Source organism: Tursiops truncatus, chromosome 9 (genome assembly GCF_011762595.2).
Source record: "Tursiops truncatus isolate mTurTru1 chromosome 9, mTurTru1.mat.Y, whole genome shotgun sequence".
Lineage (NCBI taxonomy): Eukaryota > Metazoa > Chordata > Mammalia > Artiodactyla > Delphinidae > Tursiops > Tursiops truncatus.
Genome location: NC_047042.1, coordinates 82,914,670 through 82,937,346, shown reverse-complemented (window position 1 = coordinate 82,937,346; position 22,677 = coordinate 82,914,670). Strand labels below are relative to the sequence as shown.

Below are 22,677 nucleotides of genomic sequence, written 5' to 3'. Positions count from 1 at the left end.
CCGCAGAGCTGCCCGAGCGCAGGTGGGTGAGGCCGTGGCGTAAGCCCCTCGTACCCACTCCAGCCCTGCGCCCCCGGCGGGTCCACTGAGACAACTCAGCCTTGCGCACCTTTCTGCGGGGGAGAGTGCGGAGATCCGTCCAGCGGCCCCACAGTGCGTCCCAGCTCCAAACGCACTTCCCTTCCCCCAGTCCAGGATCGGATTTCCAAGCTTGCTTTCTACGCTACACACACCTCAGCTAGCTCCCGGCTCAGAGGGCGGTGGGGTGGCAGGGCGCTGGGGCGCACCTCGGCCAGCTGCACCCCGGCCTGAAGGCAGGAGGCAAGGAGAGAGGGCGGACGGCAAGACCCCTTGTGTCCGGACCCGGACGAGTTGGGCGAGCAGGCGGGGCTCCCGGCGTCTCCGCAGTCCCTGTCGGGCGTTCCCTGCGCTGTGCACCAACCGGAGCCACATTCAAGGTGAATCATCCCGGGCCCGCCCCCTGCCCCTCCCCCGCCTCACGGCACCTGAGCCAATGGCGCGGCGCAGGGGGCGGGCGGGGCTCAGGGGGCGGTAAACCCTCCCAGAGTCATTATCTCTGCACTCGGCGTAGCCCCTGCACCTCTGTGCCGGAGCCTGCGAGCCTCTCTGGCCTCGCCGTCCAGGGCACCCTGCGCACACTTTTCCTCGGGCTTCGGGGCCCCCATGCCTCTCCTGCCCTACCCCGCCTGCCGCGCGGAGGCGGCTCCTCCTCAGGTGGCCGGGCCGGGGCCTCCCCCAGCAGACCGGTCACCCGACACCCAGGAAGCGCGCGGCCCCATCCCGGCTCCTCTTTGTTCCCCCGCCGGGCTCCGCGCTCGGGCGCCGCCGCCTCCAGCGTCGCGCTGTGGAGGTTCGGGGCGCCGCCTTCGGTGCGGCCCGGGCGCGCCTTGGGTTCCGTCCATTGGCCCGCTCCGAACCAGCGTACTTTTTGCCTTGTTTCTCCGGTATGGACTCCTCGCGGAGCTGGAAGGCGGCGGTGCGCCCAGCTCGGAGCCGGCGCAGGTGAGTGTCCGGGGCGGGGCCAGGTGGAGCCAGCGCCGGGAGAGGAAGAGAAGGTGGAGGCGGGCGCCCTGGGGCGAGCAGTGCTAGAACCCGTGTTGCGGGCGGGTGGCCGGGCGGGCAGGGGCTGCCCGGCGCGGGCGGCCTTCGGGGATGACGCGGCAGTGCGGCCTCCTGGCTCTCGCGCGCCTTCCGGAGTCGCCCACGCGACCCCGAGGTCCCGGGTCCCCCAATGGAGATTGCTGTGAGCCCAGGGCTGTGCCCCGGACTTGGGGCGGCAGCGCGGCTTGAGGGCGGCTGGTGTTTAGCGAGGTGCTGATCGGCGCGGGCCCGCGCACCTCCCTGGGGAATCGAGCGGGGGTCATGTAGGCTTTTCGCCGCCCTGGTGGGCTCCGGGGGAAGCGCAAGGCTGAGAGGAGGGCTGCAAACCAGAGCCGGGAGGGAGTTCCTGCTCTGAGAATTAGTTTCTTCAGTCCCTTCTCAGGGCATCACTGCAAGTCGTTACCACTTTTGTGGCCCCGGGGTGGCCCCGCCCAGTCTCAGGGGGCAAGCAGTTCTCGGACCTTCTGCTTCGCTGCCACCCATCCTGGGAGCCTCGGAGAACGCGGCTGAGACATTCTGCCCCCTTGCCCCTACTCCCATCCCTGTTTGCTCTAGGAGCACCCGAGGCCCCTGAGCTCTGCTCTGGGGTGGGCGGCGCGTCTCCAGCGCCTCACCGGTGAGCGCATCCTACGGATTGCGCTGGGAAGGTGCCGCCCCGGAGTCTGGGATCGCCCCATTCCGTGGCCCCCTCCAGGCTGAGCCATTCACTCTCCCTTCCCCCAGCCCTGGCATCCCTACGCTGTGTATAGACGTACCCTCCAGGGGCTGGGGGTGCTAATACTGGCTCAGAGAGATTAGGAACTGGAAGCCGGCGGTGCCCTAATCAACCTCTCCCCACCCCCATCGCCACCCCCATCGGTTAGGTGAGGACCGAGCCTCTCTGCATTCTGCCCGGCTTTGCAAAGCTCTTGAGGATTAAAAGCCCGATTTTCCTCCTGGGGGCCAGGTGGCGGATGTCTGCATTATACCCCTGGTTCTCGGGGGAGGGGGGGGGTCACTGGGCTCAACCGGGTGCGCACCACCCTCTGCCCAGCCCGCAGTGGGCCCAACGGGCACCGAGTCGGCAGGTCTCCCAGCCGAGAAAGAAATCTATCCTGTCTGTGGACCGAGCGCACCCAAAGGAACGTGGTGGCCCCATGCCCAGCTCTTAGCTGCAGCCGGCCAGCACATTCCCCGTGAGGTTGGTTCTCGGTTCAAATTCTGGCTGCTGACCTGCAGCCTCCGCTGCTTGTCTCTTTATCATTCATGACCGCCCCTTCCTGCACTGAAGACCCTGGCCCTGCTACTGGGAGGGAAGGGGGAGCCTCTGGAGTCGGTCTTATGCAAAGAAGAAAAAATTCCGGGGTACCGGTCTCGCTTGTAAGAATTTTGTTTATGCCTTTTCCTCTACGAAGTGGGTGAATGGGGCGCAGTGGCTCCTGGCTTGAGCCCACACAACTCCTGCCACCGTGTTAATGGTGGGTGCACTGGCGTCCAGGACAGCGAGGAAAGCAGCTTTGGGCCCCTCCCCTGCGACCTCATGGGGAGAAACGGCGGCAGGTACCGCGTCTGTGGCATGTCCGGGGGCCCCAAACACTCCTAGCCTCCAGCCCCTTGGACCTCGGGGACATTCGATGGAGACCCCGTCGCTGCCGGGAGCGGGTAGCGCAGCTGGGATCCGGAACTCCAGAATCACTGTATAGAAGTCAAGGGGAGAGGCTGGGGGCTTTAGGATGGTCAAAGACCCGGAATCTCGGAGGGCTCGGCCTCTTGACCTCTCAGGAGCCCTTAGCACAGGAGGGGAACATGGGACCTGCTCTGTGCTCCAGGGCACCTGCGCTGAGAGAGGGAAACCTCTAGGGGAAGTGAGACTCGGATGTCAAGAGGTCCTAGTACAGTGCAGGATGGTGGGGCTGAGACCACCGGGGAAGGGGTTTGTCAGCAGAGACCTTGTAGGGTGTGTAGGATACAGGAGACCCTCAAGTATTTTGGGCAGTTTGCTGGCACTGGTGTCAACCTGCCCCCCTCACCCGCCCCCCCGCAGGTCAGCTCTCCTTTTGACCTGCGCCAGCCCTTGGGTGTTCTTTTCTTTGCCAGGAGCTCACTCACGGCCAGGGTGGGAGATGGGGACCAGCCTCCTCAGGGACCTTATCTTCATCTTCCCACTCCCAGAAGTGGATTTCTGTGCCTTTGGATTTCAAGGTCAGGGCTGTGTCGTCCCCCCCACCCCGCCCCCCAGGGAGGGAAGAGGGGGTGGCTCCGATGACCCCCTCAAACCGCAGTTTTCCCTCTTGACTTTTCAAATGAGATTTTTGTTGCTTACGACCCTCCCAGCTCTCCTTGCCCCCCCATTTTCCACAGAGCGGGGAGATCCTGCTTTCCCGGGGGCCAGGCCTGAGCCCACCTTAGTTGAAATTGGAGACGTACTGCAGGGCCCTGGGGCTTGACCCCAGCGGGGGTGGCAGTCGCGGCGCCACCCAGGCACTGCGGCACTGGGGCCTGACGCACTCCCGTTAGCAGGGGTGAGGCAAGCGCAGGGGAGGAGCCTTGCCCAGGTCTGCGCTGAGAAATGGAGGCTGGAAGGGGATTTGGCTTTGTAAGCTGTTCTCTGCAAAGATGAGGAAAACGGAGACCGCGTGTCTCCAGAGATGCCCCGTTAGTCAGGAGAGCACCTAAGAACCTGGGGACCTGTTATGGCGCCCTTACCTGTGGTTGCTTTTACTTCCAGGGCTGGGGGGAGCAGGATCCATGACTACAGTCCTCTCCCCAGACCTCTGCCTGCTCCTTCGTTGCCTGGTGCCAGGCTAATGCCCAGTGTTGCCCCCCAGAGAAAAGAAAAAAGGAATTCGGGGTTCTGTTTAAATACCCCAGGTAAGGCTTCTCATTGCTTAGAGTGGAGGCCTTGGGAAAGAGCTCCCGGACATTTCTCGAAGAGGATCTGCATCCCCTGCAGTGGAGTGGCCTGGGTTCCTATTAACATGCAGATTTGTGGGTGGGCCTCCTAATCTGCATTTCAACGGCCCCTTGCCTGAGTCTGCAGGTTACACCCAGGGCGCCGTTGAAAACTACCTCCCCTGGACACACTGTCTTTGCTAACACGGCTTCCCCAAACCCCCCTCCCGCCCCCCAGGCTGGGAGATACCCTGTCTCTTCTTTTCTTTAGCAGAGTTCAGAGTTGTAGTGGGGGACACTGAGACAGACTGCCAGGCAGTGACTTCTAAAAACCTCCTTCCCACCGGGCTGGGCTGGCTTCTGGAAGACCAGAGCCCAGCAGTGGGATGTGTTGAGGCAGGACTGGGGAGTACCTGGGGGTGGGGAGGGTGAAGCGTAGAGCAGTGATTTGGGCCCCCCTGGGCACAGGTGACTGGGGCAGAGTTGGGTGAGAACTTGGCGTAGGTGCAAGCAGCCCTGAGGTCACTGGGAGAAGCATTGCCAGGGGGTTTTCAGGGTTTCCAGACCAGACAACGCTGGGGCTCTTCTAGCCACTGTGCCTCTGGGCTCCAGGCTGCCCCGGAGTAGGCCGAATTACTGCTCTGCTGAGCCCCCAGCCCTCTGGGCACCAGCTCCCCTGGGGCCGACCCTCTCTCCCTTCCTCCGCCTTCCCAGGGCTCCTGGCACCAGAGGCAGGAGCCGCCACAGTGACTTCTCGAGGTAGCTGCTCTGGCAACCACTGATGCAACCTCTCCTTGCCCCTCCCTCGCCTCTGCTTTCCTCTTCAGTTCCCTCAGAGCCAGCCAGAAGCGTCTCCCCTTGCTGGAGGGCAGCTGTGCCTCTAGCTCCCTCCGTGCTGCCTGCCTGGCCGTGGGTCTTCCGGCCCACCTGCCCTCCTATCCTGGCCTTCTCCTGCCTCGGTCCTAGCCACAGGCCAGAAGCAGAGATGCCCAGCCTGGGCAGTTCACGGTCTGATCTGGTTTGGGATGGGAATCCGGGGAGCAGCAGGTTTGGTTTGCCCCCTGGGGCTCTTTCTGCCATTACGGGGCAGGCTGGGGATGGAGGATGGTGGAGACCAAGGCCTCTTGGAACAGGACTGCTGGTGTCTATGCTCAGGCCAGGAGAGGTGCCGTGGATGTCCTGCTGGTCACTGTTCGTTCGGGTCCTGGCGTGACGGGCAGAGAGGAGGCTCTGGGCAGCTGCTGGCTGCTCTGAGCTGGATTTACTCCATCCCCAGCCTGAGCCAGGGTGGGCCGGGGGATGGGACAGGGGCTGTGGTGGGCTCTCAGGTCGAGACAGGAAACACCTTGATATGGACATCTCCCCCACCCTTTTCAAAGCCAGGCGTTCGGCCCTTCTCCCCTGCTGTCATTGTCTCCCCAAAGGTCAGCTTGCGCTGAGTGGCTTGTGAAGGTGTGGGCTGCGGGGGCTGCCAAGCAGGGGTGGGAGGCTGGGCCTTGGGAGCGGGAGTCTCTCCACAGGGTCGGCAGGCTGGAGAGTGCGACTCCTGTTCTGTGTATGGCACTGGTAGAATTCACTGTGAACAGTCTCAGTCAGTGAATTACCGAAGGGCCATAAACAGAGCAGAGACAGATCCGCGAGTGTCTCGGGAGCACCTCACCCCACTCTGGCCTCCGCAGTGGGCCTGGACGTCGGAAACGGGCTTCTTCCAGGGAGTGCAGGGATGCTTAAGACACCCGCCCCTCCAGCGGGTCCCCAGAGGGTCCGCACCACTACCATCTGCTTGGCCGATTTTGGCACTAGCACATTTTTGCTTGTGTCTCTCCGCTCTGAGCAATCATGTGCAGTGCCAATATGGGAGAAGCGGGATGCTGCAGCCTTTCACCTCCCCCCGCATCTTGTGTCCGGGCCCCAACGCTCCTCGCTGTCTCCCTGGCCCATCTGGCTCAGCTGCCGCGAGGGCCATGGCCCGTGGGCAGCCAGATCGCCTTACACTGCCTGGGGCCACAGCAGAGCTGGAAGCCCGGCAATCTGAGCTGGGCCAGCAGATGGGGCTGCCTGCGGCGGTGGAGGGGGTGGGTCACCATCTGTAGGGCCAGCCTGGGTGGTGCCATGGGTTGGAGAGGCTCAGCTCGGCTCCCAGCACACCCTTGGGGTGAGACCTGGGCTGGCAGCACAGGGCCTGGCCTTCTGCTGCAGGAACTGAGGGAGGCAGCTCCTGGCACTGGGGTGGCCTTGAGATCAGGCTGGGTGTTTGCGGGGGGCTGTTGTCCCTGGGGGAGCGCCTGCCATGGACTGCGTCATCTGGATAGCGCTAAGAGCAGGGTACTTGGTGAGCTTGGAGTTGGAGTGTGGTTCAGGCCCTGCCTCTGGAAGTTTCTGGGACAGAGGCCAATGGTCCCCTTCACACACCACAGACAGGAATGTGGCTCCCTGGCTCCCTGGGTAGGGGCTTTGATTATTGAATCTTTGCTGTCGTTGGTGTATCAGGTGACATCACATAAGTCATCTCGTTGATCTCCACTACAGCCCTAGCCCTGTGGGGTGTGGGATTTTTAAAGTCATGTTACGGACAGGGTACCAGGCTCTGAGAGGGAAGGGCCTGGCTGAAGAGCCCAGTCAATGAGTGGTACTTCAGCCACCAGCCACAACGTGGGTGGGGTCAGCCCCATTGATGGGTTTTGTGCTGTGGGCCCCGAGGGCCTGCAGGCACCTCAGCTCTTGAACCTATCGGCCTGGGCTCCCGAGGATGCCCCCAGACAGCAGACATTGAGGCTGAGAGGCCCGGACCCAGGAGGCCTGCCAGCTGACCTGGGATACTGAGCACCTGGGAGCTGTCAGGCCTGAAGTCACTGTCCCTGTCCCTGACGGAGCTGCTTCTCCGTGGAGGGGTGAGCCTCAGGCAAGGGCTGGTGACTTAGTCTGTATCAGCAAGAGCCAAAATAAGAGGCAATTTTGGTTTCTGGGCCAGGGAGTGGTGGGGGGAGGATGCCTGGTTGAGGCTGTCAGTGGAGGACAGCTGGATCCAATGGGCTGCTCCCAACCGCCCCTCAGGACCACCTTGGATGGGCCAGCCCATTTCCCTGCCTGTTTCCCAGCAGGGAGGAGCCCCTTCCTAGTTCCTCCTGGGTGTGGTGATGGTAGTGCCATGCAGCAGTTCTTACGAGCCCTGCAGAAAAAAGGAGCTGTTGGCTTATTTCAGGGTAGACGGGGAAGGGGACTTCTGCCCTGGTTAGCTGCCCCTGCAGCTGGATCTCCCCTCTGACAGCCCAGCCCCACACGGGGCGGGCTGGCCGGTGCTCTCCCTGTCTCTGCTCCAGGCCTAAAATGGCTGACCTGCCGGAGAGCTTCCCTGCCAGAGCTCGGGGCTCTAGGTCTGAGGGGCAGGGAAGAAGGGAGTGACCCCTGGCCAGCAGGGGCGTTGGAAGCCCACTGGGTGCGACAGAGCATCTCTGGGACTTCTGGAGGGTGGCCCTTGCAGCTGCCCCTCAGATCCCGGGTGGTCTGCAGCTGGGCTCCAATTCTTCCCGTGGCTTTGCTTCTGTGCCTCACACCTGCCCAGGTGGGCACCTTTGCTGAGCCCTGCCTAGCAGGTGCCAGTTAGGGGGTGGAGGGACCAGTTCTGTGTCTCCAGCCAGCCTCCATGCCCTGCTGCCTCTGGGGGCCCAGCTCAGGGGTCCCCGGGGAAGACCGCAGGCCCCAATTAGTTTCAGTCAGCCCCTCACTTCTGGATTGAGAGATGAGTTCGCCCACAATAGTGATGACCCCAGGATGGGACCCCTGCAGCCGGCTCTCCTCCCCGAGATCAATTTCCTGGCAGTTTGGGGTGGAGGGGGAAGGCTTTCCTTTGCCTCCCCACCCGTCTGTCCCGCCTTTGTTCCTCACCACCCTGTACAATGGGGCCTGAATCCTTTGCGTGTTTCCCAGGGGAAATGGGCAAAAGGTTTTACCCATTCAACAGGAACCTCGGAGTCTGGGAGATGTTTAATCCATCCAACGCCCTGTGCCCCACAGGAATTCCTACGGTCTGACTTAAGTCTCTCCCGCTGCAGCTGAAAGCATTTTCTTGTCAGAGTGGGAAGGTGTCTGGGAAGCACTTTGCTCTGGTTTCGGGTGTTTTTCAAGAGCAGCCGCTCCCGGGTGTCTGCCTCCCAGTGCGGGGCCCCTCGCCCGGGGGGCTTGGAGCCGCTGGAGCTGGCAGCTGCCTGGAGGGGCTGTGTGAGGTGGATTTTCCTGACTCCCCGCCCTCCCCCGCACTCCATTTCCGTAGGCAGTCCCGGCCATTATCCCAGTCCCTGCCCTGGCTCCGCGAAATGCGATCCGGCTCCATTGATTGCCCGTGGGGGCCGCAGTGCTGCCGGGCTGGTGCGCCCGTGGCTGAGAAGGCCCCCCCTCTCAAAACGGCGTTCACTGCGGTGTGGCCCCTGCAGATGGGAAGGGCGCGACCCTGCCCACCTACACACTCTTCTGGGAGCCCCCGGGGGAGCCTGCCTCCTGGCCGAGTCGCTGCCTGGGCAATTCTCTGGGACCAACAGCCCCGTTTGCTCTGGTGCCTCCAACAGGGCTACCCACGCCCACAAGCCGTGCCCTTGCTCAGCGCTGTGACATTCACCATCCAGCAGATTTCTCTCCGCAGGGGAGCCTCTCCCAACAGGCAGGCCCACTGGCCCCGCCCGGAGCTATAGGCACCCCCTCCCCAGAGGGGTATCTGTCCCGGTGAGTCACAGCTGAGGATGGCCTGGCTCTGTTGTGTGCATCTCTCTTCTTCCCAGTGGCGGGGCTGCTGTCTCCCGGCCCCTGCGGAGGGCCACAGCCCTGTGGGATGGAATCGGCTGCTTCTCCAGCCTGGGCTTCTGGTTTGGAAACAGGCCCACCTGTGATTTGGTCTTACTGGCCAGGGGCCTTTAGGGCAAATAGATCCTTCCAGCCTTGGAAGGCTGGGCTGCCATGTGGACTAAAGACGTGAGGACCTAAGGGGCTTCAACACCCCTTAGGAAAGGACCTGACTACATCTGGGGGATGTGGGGCACAGGTGTGTGCTGTCTTTGGGGTAAGTTACCTGGAGGCCTGAGGAGGTGCTACTTTGGGGAACCAGACTGCCCTAACCCTCCACGGTGTATGGAGTGGAGGGGCTGGTGTGGGTGTATGTGGTGGGTTCCTTGGTGTACATGGAATGCTGTGTACATGGGATAAGCTGGCTCTGGCCTGGCCCATTCCTGCCACTGACTGGCCAAGATGAGCGAGGTCAGTGCACCCAGAGGCTACCCTAGCCCAGTCGTGGGTGGAAGGCCCCGCCCAGGTGTTCACGACCATCCTCAGGGAAGAGGCGGCAGCAAGTGGAGCGGGTTGCCTCTTCGGGGCTTGATAGGGAAGAGTATTATGTACAGAAACTCGCCTGCCTCCCTGCGGAAGGAGGGACTGCCATGGAGGGGTCTTCCTGGATCAAATGGGCCAGTGACACGGAGTGCCTGGTAAACGGCAAAGCTCTGCCACTTTAGCTGGCTCTTCTCTAGAGCCCAGGCAGAGGACTCCCAGGTTTAGAGAGGTGCCCCAGTCCCTGAACTCCCCCCACCCCCTGCGGCACACCTGTCCCCTGCTGAACCCCTTGCTGGTGGCCTGGAGTAGAGATACCCGGCCTGGGGTTCCCCCGAGAGCAGGTGGGCATAGCCTCGAGGCCTGGGCTGGGTCCTAATGGCTGCCCCCTCCATGTCCCCTCCATCCTGTCCAGTGGGACTGCACAGGGACTGCGAGGAGAGGGAGGGACCGAGGAGGGGCTGGGCTCCCACACCAGGGCAGCCACCAGGAAGAAGGACATAGTGACGTCGTCCTAGCTGTGGGGAGGGTGCCTCCCTCCTGGCCCTCCCCGGACCTCACTAACTGTCCCTGTCTCTTCCCTCAGCACAGGCCTCGGCCTCCCCAGCCTCCGGGGTCCCGGGTCTGCCGCCGCTTGCCTCCCACTGTTTTTGGCAATGGTAGAACTCACACTGGTGAGGTATTGGGATCCGGTGGTTCTAGACTTGCCAACTATGGTGCGAGGGCTCAGCAACTCTGCAGCCAGCCGCCGAGGGAGGGCCCACGCGCTACCAGGACCTGCTGCCCCGCTGGGACAGAGGGGACTCGGATCCGCAGACCACCGGGCAGTGGCAGAGGGCAGGTGCAGCTGGAAGTGACACTCGGTGTTTCCCTGCATCCCCCTGAGGTCACAGGTCTCTGAATCAGCGGGAAAGCTGTTCTCTGGCCCTTGGAGCTACTGAGAGAGCTTGCGGTCCCGGCCGAGGTGAGGGGGTGGGTGGGGTGCCGGGCTTAGGAAGGAGGGAACGCTGGGGTTCCGGTGCCCTCATGGCTCTTCGAGGTGATGAGCCTCTTCACTCTCTGCGTCGGAGGCCCTGTTCAGGGTGGGCTCTTGAGGCCCCTGGGGAGGATCTCCTCTTCCACACTGAGAGCAGGTCTTCCCATTGGGCTGTTGGCTGGGGGTATGAGGGCAGAGGGAGGGCTGGCTGTCCATCCACAGGCATCCAGTAATCTTCCTGAGGCAGTGGAGGGACAGACGGATGGGACAAAGGCCCCCGAGATGTGATGTTTAAGCGGCTTGCATGGTACGGGACTGGCTCCTTGCGGAGCTGGTGGCCCGTGGGCTGGACCGCTGCCTCCAGCTGCAGCTCTGTGCTGGGTGGATGGGCTGCTGATGCCTCAGAGTCTGGTAACAAAGCCTGCACCTGCCTTCCCAGAGCCTGGTTGCAGCAGGAGCTCCTTGAGACAGACCACGGGGTCAAGGACGTGGCTTGGGTCAGGATAGGTGGGAGAGTGGGGTGAGGCGTGGCTGTTGGGAAACCTTCTGTGCCTACAGAAGGCTCGGGGGCAGCTGGACTAGAGCTCCAAGCGTGTGCGTGCGCGCCTGCCTCTTCTGACTCACGGGGAGCCATACAAATGCAAGGTCCTGCCCCCCTGCTCCCCAGCTCCAGGCCTGGCCAGCCTTCCATTTCTGGGAAGACCCCATCCCCTGCAGCTCTAGCTGTCTTTCCCTCTCACCTACCCTCAGAGGGTTGTCAGAGGTTCCAAACACTGAGGCTGATGGTGGGCATCGCCAGGCAGCCCGCTCTAGGCTTGCCCTGGTCCATGCAGCTGCAGCCTTTCAGGAAGAGATGGGCCGAGTGAGGAAGTCTGAGGGAGAAGAAGGCTGTTGAGCGTGTGTCCCCCAGAAGAGGGCATTGAGCCTATAGCTCTTAAGAACGAGAAGGGGACTGTCCTTTCGTAGGAGTTTAAAAACCTGATGAATTATGGCCAGGCGTGGGGAGGTCGTGGGTTTGTTCCTTGTGCCACACGTTTATTAAGTACTCACTGCGTACCACAGTGTACAGCTGGAACAGGCAGTGTGAAGGGTGTGAGGGGCACTTGCTGGGATGTGGGAGCCCTGGAGGATGAGGGACATGGAACTGGGATGAGGGAGAGGAGGAGGAAGGGAGCCGTTGGAGAAAGTGCAGGTTTCCTTGGGGACCACGCCAGGCTGGAAGGCAGACCATTGTTGAGGGCCTTGGAGGCTGTTTGTCCTTGAACCCGAGGGTAGTGGGAGCCGTGGAAGGCAGAGAGAAGGGATGTGATCAGGTGTGTGATTTGGCAAGATCACTTGCAGTAGGCGGAGGTAGAATGGAGGGACGAGACGGGCACGGGTCCCTGGTGAGGGCGCTGATCCGCGTGTTGATCTGAGGGGGAGATGGTGGTCTGGATGAGTGGAGGCGGTGAGGTTGGATTGGGGCGAGAAGAGTAACCAGAAACAGACCCCTTGGGAAGGCGAGTGAGCGAACATGGGTCTCCTGCCTTAAACGAGTCTGTTCCTAAGCCTGTGAGCGGCGAGGCGAGGGTGAGCTGTAGTAATAACACCGCAAGCACCTTCAAGGGGCAGCCCGTGGTCCGCTGGGCGCAGGCCCTGTGTGGTGCTCCAGGGCAAGCTCTGGGCTAACGGCCTGATGAGAATAAATTATCATCAAAGCCAAGGAGGTGGGCAGAGCAGGAGGTCAGGGCGCCCACATCCAGCACTCTGGGCCTCTTTCCTGCTCCAGGGAATTTTGAGGCCTGGAAGGGCAGACAGGAATGGGATTATTCTGGGGCCTTGGTGGGGAGTTGAGGAAATCGGGGGGTGGGGGGCTTTGGGCAGATTTAGTCAAGGTGAAAGCGACCCACCTTTGAGCAGCTTATTATGTGTATTTTCGTGATTTCAATTAATCCTCACACTCAATGGGCCAGCCGGGATCAGGGTGGATGAAGCGCCTTGACCTCAGTGAGGGGCAGGGAAGCCCACCCCTGGCCATCTGCCTCCCGAGGCTGCGAATGAATGCTGCTTTGCATGCCGGGAAGGAGCTGCCGTGGGCTGTGGCCCCTTTAACCGCTGCAGGGTCCTGCCCTACCCTGGGAGCCATGGTTGCCGGGGCGATGGAAATAGCCAGGGCTGATGGAGGGGACCTGGGCACCTGGGCACTGTCACCACTGCTGCCTCCCAGCCTGTTCCCCAGACCGTCCTCAGCGCTAATCTGACCATCGCACCCCGCCCCTCCCCCACCCCAGGATAAACCCAAGCGCCTTACCTGGTTTACGAGGCCGGCCCCCTGTGACCTGGCCTGCCACCTTGTCGCTGCTCCTGGTTTCCCTTCGTGCTCAGCTAGGAGGGGAGTCCCCGTGGGGGTCTTGCCCCGCCCCTCACCTTTGTCGGTGTCCTTGAATCTACATCTATGGTCTGGCAGTGACCCAAATGCCCGGGACTCACCTCTTCCCCAGTCCTAGCCGCCTCACTGAAAGCATCTGCTAGCAGATCCACTTCCCAGGCCCGAGCCTCACTCATACTTTTATGCCCAGGGCCGGCAAGGTGTGTAACAAGGCATGTGACAGGGAGGCCCTGGAATGACAGGGCATTGAATTGTAGCTTCCACACTCTGCATGACCTTGGGCACCTCCAGGATCCTGGTCACCCCAGAGCCCCAGTTGCCCACAATTGGGAGGGACACTCATGGCACAGGTAGCCCATCAGCCCCCTTAGGTCGAAGGGAGGTGCTCCAGTGAGCCAACTGATACTCCTGTTGGACCTTAACGGCAAAGGGCTGGGCTCGCTGCTGGAGGGTGTAGACGGGGCCTGTCCTGCCATATACAGCTCAACTGGGGTGGTAGGACAGGTACAGTAACAGCCATGTAGATGGAGGGCAGGTCCGTGCAGTGGAGATGGTAGGAGGCACTGGGCCCAGAGGAAGGAATGGCCCCCAGGGCAGGGCTTTGAGTAAACGCAGTACCTAGACTGAGCCTTAGAGGAGAGGATCACATGGAGAGAGAAGCGGGCAGCAGTGGGCTACAGGGGGACAAAGCCATAGCCAAGAGAGGCCAGAAGAGTCAAAAAGGAGTAGTGGGAGATGAGGCTGAGGAGCCCTGGACTCACCCCTCAGAGTCTGCTCAGCCTGGAGGACGTGATCCTGTTCTCACCACAGTCACTGGCCACAGGCTACCGTCAGAGCATGTCATTGACACAACCAGGACAGGACAGAACAGTGGCCTCATGGGGGCAATTTTTGCCCCGCTGGGGGACACTTGGCAGTATCTGGAGACTTGATTGTCACGACTGGAGTGGTGGTTGCTACCAGCATCTAGTGGGTGGAGGCCAGGGATGCTGTTCAACACCCTACAATGCACGGTATAGCTTCTCACGACAGAGAATGATGGGCTCAAAATGTCAAGAGAGGTTGAGAAACCCCAGTACGGAGTGATAGATGAGAAGCACCAAGTTGGCATCTGAGAAGAATAAGTGTGAAACCCTATGTTTCAGTTAGAAGAAAAATCAGTTGTACAAGGGCAAGAGTGGAGGAGACCAGACTGCTGAAATGAAGGTGGAAGAAAGCACTGACGACTCTGGTTAACTACATATTCATCTGGGACGGCACTGAAGGAGGGACTGCAGCAGGTCATGTGGGCGTGGTGGGGTGGGAAGGGGATAGGGTGTGTGAAAAGACCATATCTGTGCCTTGGTCAGGGGCTGGTACAGTCTTCAGAGCATCTGCATCAGAGATCTGGATAAGTGACAGTCCAGGGACCCAGGTTCCCATCTGCAGACTGATTACTTTAGGGCTAGCTCGTTGATACATTTAAAGAGGTATTAAAAAATATATTTTTTAATGCAGTTTTTTTGGTTTTCCCTGGGAGGGTCCTTCAGGAAATCTAGTCCACTTTATAATTAGAAACAGCTCACCAATCTCTAGGAAATGTCGGAACTGGAGATTTTAGCTATGAAAAGGTTTGGGTGGGAATGTGAAGGCTGTTTTCAAGTATTTGAAGGCATGGAGACCTTCACAGTTCTCTGTGGCCCCAGAAGCAATGGGTAGACTTTACAGAGTAGCAGATTCTGTTTGTCTCACAGAACTTCCTGACTGGTGTGTCGGGCTGTGACTTAAGACGGGTTAAGTCCCCATCTCTGGAGATGTTCTAGCCAAGGTGCTGGGGGGCTGCAGGGGATGGCAGCCTTAGAGGGGGCTGGACCAGATGTCCCTGTTCCAGGTGTCAGTTCAGGCTTAGGCTGGTTTCTCAGTCAAGGTGGGAGTGGGGGGCCTCTTGCACCTCCTTAAACTTCCCGGCCACAATCTAGGCATTAGTCAGCTCACACACAGATTTTTTTTTTTAAATGATATTTCTTTTCTGTTTTTATTTATTTATTTATTTCGGTACGCGGGCCTCTCACTGCTGTGGCCTCTCCCGCTGCGGAGCGCAGGCTCCGGACGCGCAGGCCCAGCGGCCACGGCTCACGGGCCCAGGCGCTCCGCGGCATGTGGGATCTTCCCGGACCGGGGCACGAACCCGCGTCCCCTGCATCGGCAGGCGGACTCTCAACCACTGTGCCACCAGGGAAGCCCTAAAGGAGGCGCCCTCTTTTGAGGGTAATACTTTTTTTTTTTTTGGGATCTTCCCGGACCGGGGCACGAACCCGCGTCCCCTGCATCGGCAGGCGGACTCTCAACCACTGTGCCACCAGGGAAGCCCTAAAGGAGGCTCCCTCTTTTGAGGGCAATACTTCTTTGTTTTTTTTTTTTTTTTTTTGGCGATACGCGGGCCTCTCACTGCTGTGGCCTCTCCCGCTGCGGAGCGCAGGCTCCGGACGCGCAGGCCCAGCGGCCACGGCTCACGGGCCCAGGCGCTCCGCGGCATGTGGGATCTTCCCGGACCGGGGCACGAACCCGCGTCCCCTGCATCGGCAGGCGGACTCTCAACCACTGTGCCACCAGGGAAGCCCTAAAGGAGGCTCCCTCTTTTGAGGGCAATACTTTTTTTTGGGGGGATCTTCCCGGACCGGGGCACGAACCCGCGTCCCCTGCATCGGCAGGCGGACTCTCAACCACTGTGCCACCAGGGAAGCCCTAAAGGAGGCGCCCTCTTTTGAGGGTAATACTTTTTTTTTTTTTTTGGGATCTTCCCGGACCGGGGCACGAACCCGCGTCCCCTGCATCGGCAGGCGGACTCTCAACCACTGTGCCACCAGGGAAGCCCTAAAGGAGGCGCCCTCTTTTGAGGGTAATACTTTTTTTTTTTTTTTGGGATCTTCCCGGACCGGGGCACGAACCCGCGTCCCCTGCATCGGCAGGCGGACTCTCAACCACTGTGCCACCAGGGAAGCCCTAAAGGAGGCTCCCTCTTTTGAGGGCAATACTTCTTTGTTTTTTTTTTTTTTTTTGGCGATACGCGGGCCTCTCACTGCTGTGGCCTCTCCCGCTGCGGAGCGCAGGCTCCGGACGCGCAGGCCCAGCGGCCACGGCTCACGGGCCCAGGCGCTCCGCGGCATGTGGGATCTTCCCGGACCGGGGCACGAACCCGCGTCCCCTGCATCGGCAGGCGGACTCTCAACCACTGTGCCACCAGGGAAGCCCTAAAGGAGGCTCCCTCTTTTGAGGGCAATACTTCTTTGTTTTTTTTTTTTTTTTTTGGCGATACGCGGGCCTCTCACTGCTGTGGCCTCTCCCGCTGCGGAGCGCAGGCTCCGGACGCGCAGGCCCAGCGGCCACGGCTCACGGGCCCAGGCGCTCCGCGGCATGTGGGATCTTCCCGGACCGGGGCACGAACCCGCGTCCCCTGCATCGGCAGGCGGACTCTCAACCACTGTGCCACCAGGGAAGCCCTAAAGGAGGCGCCCTCTTTTGAGGGTAATACTTTTTTTTTTTTTTGGGATCTTCCCGGACCGGGGCACGAACCCGCGTCCCCTGCATCGGCAGGCGGACTCTCAACCACTGTGCCACCAGGGAAGCCCTAAAGGAGGCTCCCTCTTTTGAGGGTAATACTTCTTTTTTTATTTTTTTTGGGATCTTCCCGGACCGGGGCACGAACCCGCGTCCCCTGCATTGGCAGGCGGACTCTCAACCACTGCGCCACCGGGGAAGCCCACACACAGCTTTTTAAATGTGTGTAAGTGCTGTTGTGATGAACAAACTACAAACTGAGTTTTGCATTCATGGTGGCTGTATCTTTTCTCAAACACCAGATACTGGAAAGTTAATTGCTGCAGTGGTAGGGCTGGTGGGCTACGGGATTTTGATGGTGGCTCAGTCCCATATAAGGATTCTCAAAGCTCTGCTCTAAGTGTTGGCCGAAGCCTGACTTGAACCTTCTGGGAATGAAGGTCTCCCCCTGCACTGGCTCCACTGGGGTTTCTCAGGGTGAGAGGCCGGCCAGAAGAGGAGGCAGCCGGCCTTGGGGAGGGCGATGGAGGTGGCAATGAAGGCTCCCTCTTCCCAGTCTGGGCCCCCTGCCCAGCACCATTAACAGAGACGTTTCTGGAGGGTCTTATGTGTGTGCTCCCCTGCCCACCAATGTTATCTGCCCTGCCCTGCCCTGGAGGTCCCTACCTTCTGCCTCCTCAGCTCTCCTGAGAAGGCGGCATGGGGGCAGGATGGGGGCTGGAAGTCTTTAGGACCAGAAGAACAAGGACAGCTTCCTGTGGAGATTATCAGGGGAGGTGAGATGCAGGCAGAGGCGCTCCTTGTGTGGAAATAGAGCCCTTCGTTGCCACAGATGGACCGGCAAGTCTGAGGTGTCTTCTCTTTATGAAACCAAAGGCATCTTGCCTTGGTGGGTTTAAATACAAAGCGGTTTTACTTTCTGCAGTCATTGCCTTTACGATGTTCTGTTGACTCTTCCTTCTAGTTCCTTAATGAGGTTTTGAGTGAATTCCATAATTTTGTAAATACGGTCCATCATTAAGTCCAGACCATTTGAAGCTTCAGTCTCAATCCTGAGTTCAACTTCACCCTCTTCCATGCTTGGAGGGAAGGCAGGACCTGCAGTGTTTGGGGTGGGGTGTGGTCCAGATCCTCCAGGATGGGGGCGGGGGGGTGGAGCGTGGTTGGCAGGCAAGGAGGACGGGAAAGGAAAGGCAGAGATCCTGTTAGCTATAAGCACTTTCCTCAAGACCAAGGACCCCAATAGCTCCTCTCCAGTTCCCTGCAGGTCTTATACAGACAGGGGAGGGACCAGCTGGGGTGGCAGCTGGAGGCGACAGGGCTGTTTTCGCCTCTTAGTGAGCCCTGGTGGAGGAGAGTGGCTCCTGTGATGGGTGATTTTCAGCATATCACTATGCTGACTCCACAGTTGGCAAATGTGTGGCCTCCTTTTATTTGGTCTTGATTTATTCTTTTTTCTTATTTCACTGCATACATCCTTCATGTAAAATGCTTCAAATTATTTTTGGAGAAAAGTGTTAAAAAGAACCCCTTTCCTTTGGGGATGACGATAACGTTCTGAAATTGGATTGTAGCGATGGCTGCGCACTATTGTAAATACACCGAAGACCCTTGACTTGTGCACTTAATAGTATGTAAATTATATATCATTAAAGCTGTTTTTTAAAACCTCGAGGTTATTGGGGATAGCGGGAGTGGGGAGATGGGCACACAGTTACTCAATGATCCCTAATTTTCGGACTAACGACATTCAGACTCAGGAGGATCTTTGGTAGAGGCAATGAGGGGCAGTGGGAAAGCTGTTATGACCCCAGCTTCACTGTTCCCTGGTTGCTGCAACTTCAGTGGAAATGACGGCAACTCCCTTTTGGTGGACCCATATTCCAGCCCCTATGGGGCTTCTCTACCTGTGGGATAGGCCCCCACCGCCCATTCCCCACAGCCGGGTTTGGGTACCCCGCCCCATCCCTGATTAGCCCGGAGACAGACACGTGACCTCAGCCGGCCAATCAGCTGTGCCCTCCTCCCTGAGACCGCAGCTCCCTGTTGCGGGGTGCGAACTTGGACAGACCGAGGACACCGGTCTGTCTTTGTCAGGCACCTCTGGGATTTCTGCTGTTCACAACCGGAAAGGTTTTGATCACTAGTGGGCACCAGGAGCTTTCCGGCATCATCTCATTCCGTCTGCGCAGGCGGGCGGGCAGTGCCAGGGCATGGACAGCACACTGAGGCCAGGACTCACAGCCAGGATACTCCACCTGGACCAACCCAGCTCACGTGGCTCATCTGTGGAACAGGAGTGACACTAGACTCAGCTACTTCATTGGGAGAAGCAAGGGACTCCACTTTACGTTGGTGATAGGGTCCCCAGAAATGTCCATTGTCCACGGAGTTTAACCAATGTTTTGTATAGATGACAACTGTGGGCCAGGATAAAGAACCCTATTGTGTGATTAGTCTCCCTTAACTTTTCTCTTGTGAATTAAAAAAAAAGAAAAAAAACCCCGCTGTCTTTAAAAATAGTTCTGGGGGGACTTCCCTGGTGGTCCAGCAGTTAAGGATTCGCCTTCCAATGCAGGGGATGTGGGTTCAATCCTTGGGCAGGGAACTAAGATCCCATATGTCGTGGAGCAACTAAGCCCGTGCGCCGCCAAGTAAGAGCCTGCGCACCGCAACGAAAGATCTCGCATGCCACAAGGAAGATCCTGCAACTAAGACCTGACACCACCAAAAAATAAAAAAATCCCAGTAGGATTAAAAAAAAAAAAAGTTCTGGGGATTTCCCTGGTGGTCCAGCGGTCAAGACTCCGTGCCCCCAATGCAGGGGGCCCGGGTTCGAACCTTGGTCAGGGAATTAGATCTCGCATGCTGCAACTAAAGATCCCACATGCCAAAACGAAGATCCCGAGTGCCAACTAAGACCCAGCGCGGCCAAATAAACATTAAAAAAAAAAAGTTGTAATGAGAGCCATACCTTTCCAAGACTGGGCTTCGTGCTAGAATCATATTGAGACAATGCTTAAAAAAAAAAAGAAAAAAGCGTAATGTGACTGCTCACGCCCAAGAATGTGTTCAAGCACCAGCAACTTCACTGCCTTTCACCCTTGGGACAATCTCACAGGGCCAGTTTTTCTTAGGAATAAAATCAACATTATTTTACATCAAACAGTGTTAAAACACTTAACACTGGATTTTTGCAGAAATATTTTGAGTAATGAGGATGTGTGGGAATGGATGTTTTGGGTTCCGTGGATTTTCTGATTAAGGAATCACTGAGAAACTAAGGTCTCTCATTCGATGGGATGTACTGGGCGCCTGCTGTATACAAGTTCCTGTGTGTGTTTGCGTGTGTGCATGCATGTGCCGAAAAGGCCCAGCCACTGGGAGGCTGCTCTGGGTGTGGCAAGCCCTGGGCAAGGACCACAGCCTGTCCCTTACGACCTGCTCAGAAAACACGGACCACTGGGAGAGGCTGCACATGGGCTGAGCTCAGGACTCAGCTAGAGGTTACTTTAAAAATGAGAATCCAGGGACTTACCTGGTGGCGTAGTGATTGGTTGAGACGCTGCGCTTCCAATGCAGGGGGCCCGGGAACGATCCCTGGTTAGGGAACTGGATCTCACATGCATGCTGTAAGAGTTCACATGCCACAACTAAGGAGCCTACCTGCCACAACTAAGACCAAATAAATATTAAAAAAAAAGAGAATCCGGATGTGCAGCCCGTTTTCTGTCACCTGCCCCGAGTGGTTGGCACAAAGGGCAAAGCTTCTAAAGGCAGACATATCAGAGTCTGACCCCAGTCCTCCATTTACTAGTTCTGCATTTACCTTGGGAAGTTGCCGAGTCTCAGTTCCCACACCTATAAAATGGAATCAAACCTCCATCGGAGGTTGTGGAAAGGATTAGAAATAAAGGCGTAAAGCATTTTGCATAGTGTCCTATGCAGAGCAGCCATTTAGTAACTGATAATTGTAACTATTAGTTTCTTAAAGGGTAAGTTCAGAAGAAATTTGAGTTGAGACCCAGTTAATTTAAGTTACACCAACAATTTTACTTATAAATGCATTAAATTTGGGGGACTCTTTCTAGCTTTCTTCCCCAAATATTAAATAAGCTACCTCTTAACCTCTCTGTGGTTCAGTTTGCTCATCTGTAAAGTAGTGACAATAACAGTACTTTGTAAAAACTAGTAAGTTAATATATAGGCAAATCTCTTAGAACAAGGCACATTGTAAGGGCTGTATAAGTGTTAACTATTATTATTGCTACCATATAAACACTCTTAATTGCAGATAAGCCATAGTTCTCATAAACTAAAGCTAGAAACACCTCTGAACAGGGCTGGGGGCACAGGCCTGTCCTTGCCTTATAAGTTGGCGCTGGATAAGGCCCGGGTTCTCGGGGGATCCTCATTCCCCCCCTCTGCAGATGAATATTATCCCTGTTCCTTTGCCTTTCCCCTCCCAACTCTGCAGAAATACACTCCAGTACTCAACAAATATTTGCTAACAGGTCAGCGGTTTTCAGGAGGGAGAAAGTCAAATTCAGGGTGGGTTGGGGACTCATTCAGGGGCCCAGCAGCACCAGGAGCTGAACAGCAGGTGGAGAAAAGCCTACGTTCTCCAGCTATTTCAGGGTCCAGTCCTAACGCCATATCTCCCCGCTCTGTGCACCTCCTTCCTCTGTGCTGCCTCCACCGTCCTGAGTGGATCTTCTCCAAGAGCTGCCAACCTGGAGCAAACAGCAGAGGCCAGGTGGGAATGCACTGACGGGTGCCCCTGACTCTGGCATCTGAGCATGAGCTGTGCTGAGGCCACAGGCTGGCTTGGGCTGATGACCTGGGCAGCCCACAGCCCACTGAGATGGAGGTGAGAGCAGAAATGTGGGCTTGTCTTCCTCACCCCACGTAGCCTCTGCTCCAAATAAGCTTTGAAGTTTCCCCTGATTGGTTTTGGTGCCGACACCAAAGGGAGCCACCACGGGCCTAGTACAACTCCATCCATAGCTAAGGCTTTGGGGGCATGATAGAGGAGGGGAGAGGAATGGCAGCAGGTAGGGAGGAAGGCGAATGCAGGAGCAGGCCCTCTTCCACCTGAGAAGCGGCTGGAGATGAGCCTTGCTTGGGTCTGAGTGAGGCTAGCGCGCATTGGCAGCCTGAGCTCTTCTTACAGAGCGAATAGTCCCTTCTCTTCCCTGCCCTTCTGGTTCTCCTTGGCTCACTTATCTGAGTTTGGAAGACTCCAGTGGTCACCAGCATTGTCAACAGATCTTCTCAAATGCAGGACTTAAAGCCAAGAATTGCTAGCCCAGTATCTTGGTTTCGCTGAGCACCAGATTCTTGTCTGCAGCCTGGATGATAAACTACTTAATGCAGAGGACCCTTAAGGAGATAAAATGAGATAATATAACTCACCCTGCCATGGCACTCTGTCCAGACGGCACCTTATCACACCGGGCTGCTGCGATCTGTTCACACGAATATCTCCTCATCTCCTCCCGTTTCTCAGGCAACTGCCATGACTTATTCACCTGGCAGTGGTAGGCATTCACCAAGTTAAACAAAACTGACCTACAGGCCAGAGCTGGTCTACAGGTGGGTTTTATTTTGCCTGCAGAGTATGTAAAGGAGTTTTGATTTGTTGTTGAAATCAGGAGATTCATACACAAACCTGGACTGCCCAGTTTCTCTGGAAAATTTAAAAGATGGGGCTTCAGGGCCCATGTTCCTCCCGCTTGGAGACGATCTGCTAGCACTCAGGAGGGGCTGCTCCCTTTAGACAGATGCTCTCCACTCTGTCCTCTCCATCACTCCTCCTCCTCTCACCACTGAATGGCTTCCACTTTACGCATTGATTCCACCTGCCTGGTCCCTGTAGGCAGCTGAGTTTGCAGCTCCTGCTGGTGGTTTGGGCAATAATGAAAGCAAAGGTCTCCACCTACCCCACCAAAGAAAGTTTCGATACATGCTTGCTGAAAAGGCAGCATCTGGGTCTTGCCAGGCAAACAGAATGTACTACACCTCTGGAGAGAGGCCATCCCCACAGACGTACTCTAGACAACCCAGCTGCTCCCTGGGTGGCCAACGGCAGTGATGTTTGGTTCATCTGGCTGCCATCAATCCTTCCTGGGGTCCACCCTCTCTGGTGACAACAGGTGATGACGTGCCATTTGTTCAAGAAGAGAGGGAAAAGGTGGCACTGGCTTTATCGAGCCCCTGTCAGGCAGCAAGGAAAACACTTCTGGCCTTCACATGCAACTGTTCTAGTCATTATCACCAGGAAACTGACCCAAACATCCAAGGACAAAAGGAAAGAAAGGGGTGGCGGAGGCGGCAAGGAGCGCATCACTCCAGGCTGAGGCTCGCAGTGGGCACGAGGGGCACAACGCGGAGGGGCAGACTCAAGGGGCTTGGAAGGGCCTGAAGCTGGGGCTGTGGCAGGAGGCACGGGCGCAAGAAGGGCAGCTGCCACATTAAAGTAGCGAGCTGT

At 57.9% G+C, this 22,677-nt stretch overlaps 1 long non-coding RNA gene across 1 annotated transcript; it reads left to right on the top strand.

Moving 5' to 3' along the window:
* Nucleotides 1-613: 613 nt before the first annotated feature.
* LOC141279571 (uncharacterized) lies at nucleotides 614-17,714 on the top strand. Its single transcript, XR_012334069.1, has 2 exons — nucleotides 614-12,850; nucleotides 13,796-17,714. It is a non-coding gene; the product is annotated as an uncharacterized lncRNA (long non-coding RNA).
* Nucleotides 17,715-22,677: the final 4,963 nt, after the last annotated feature.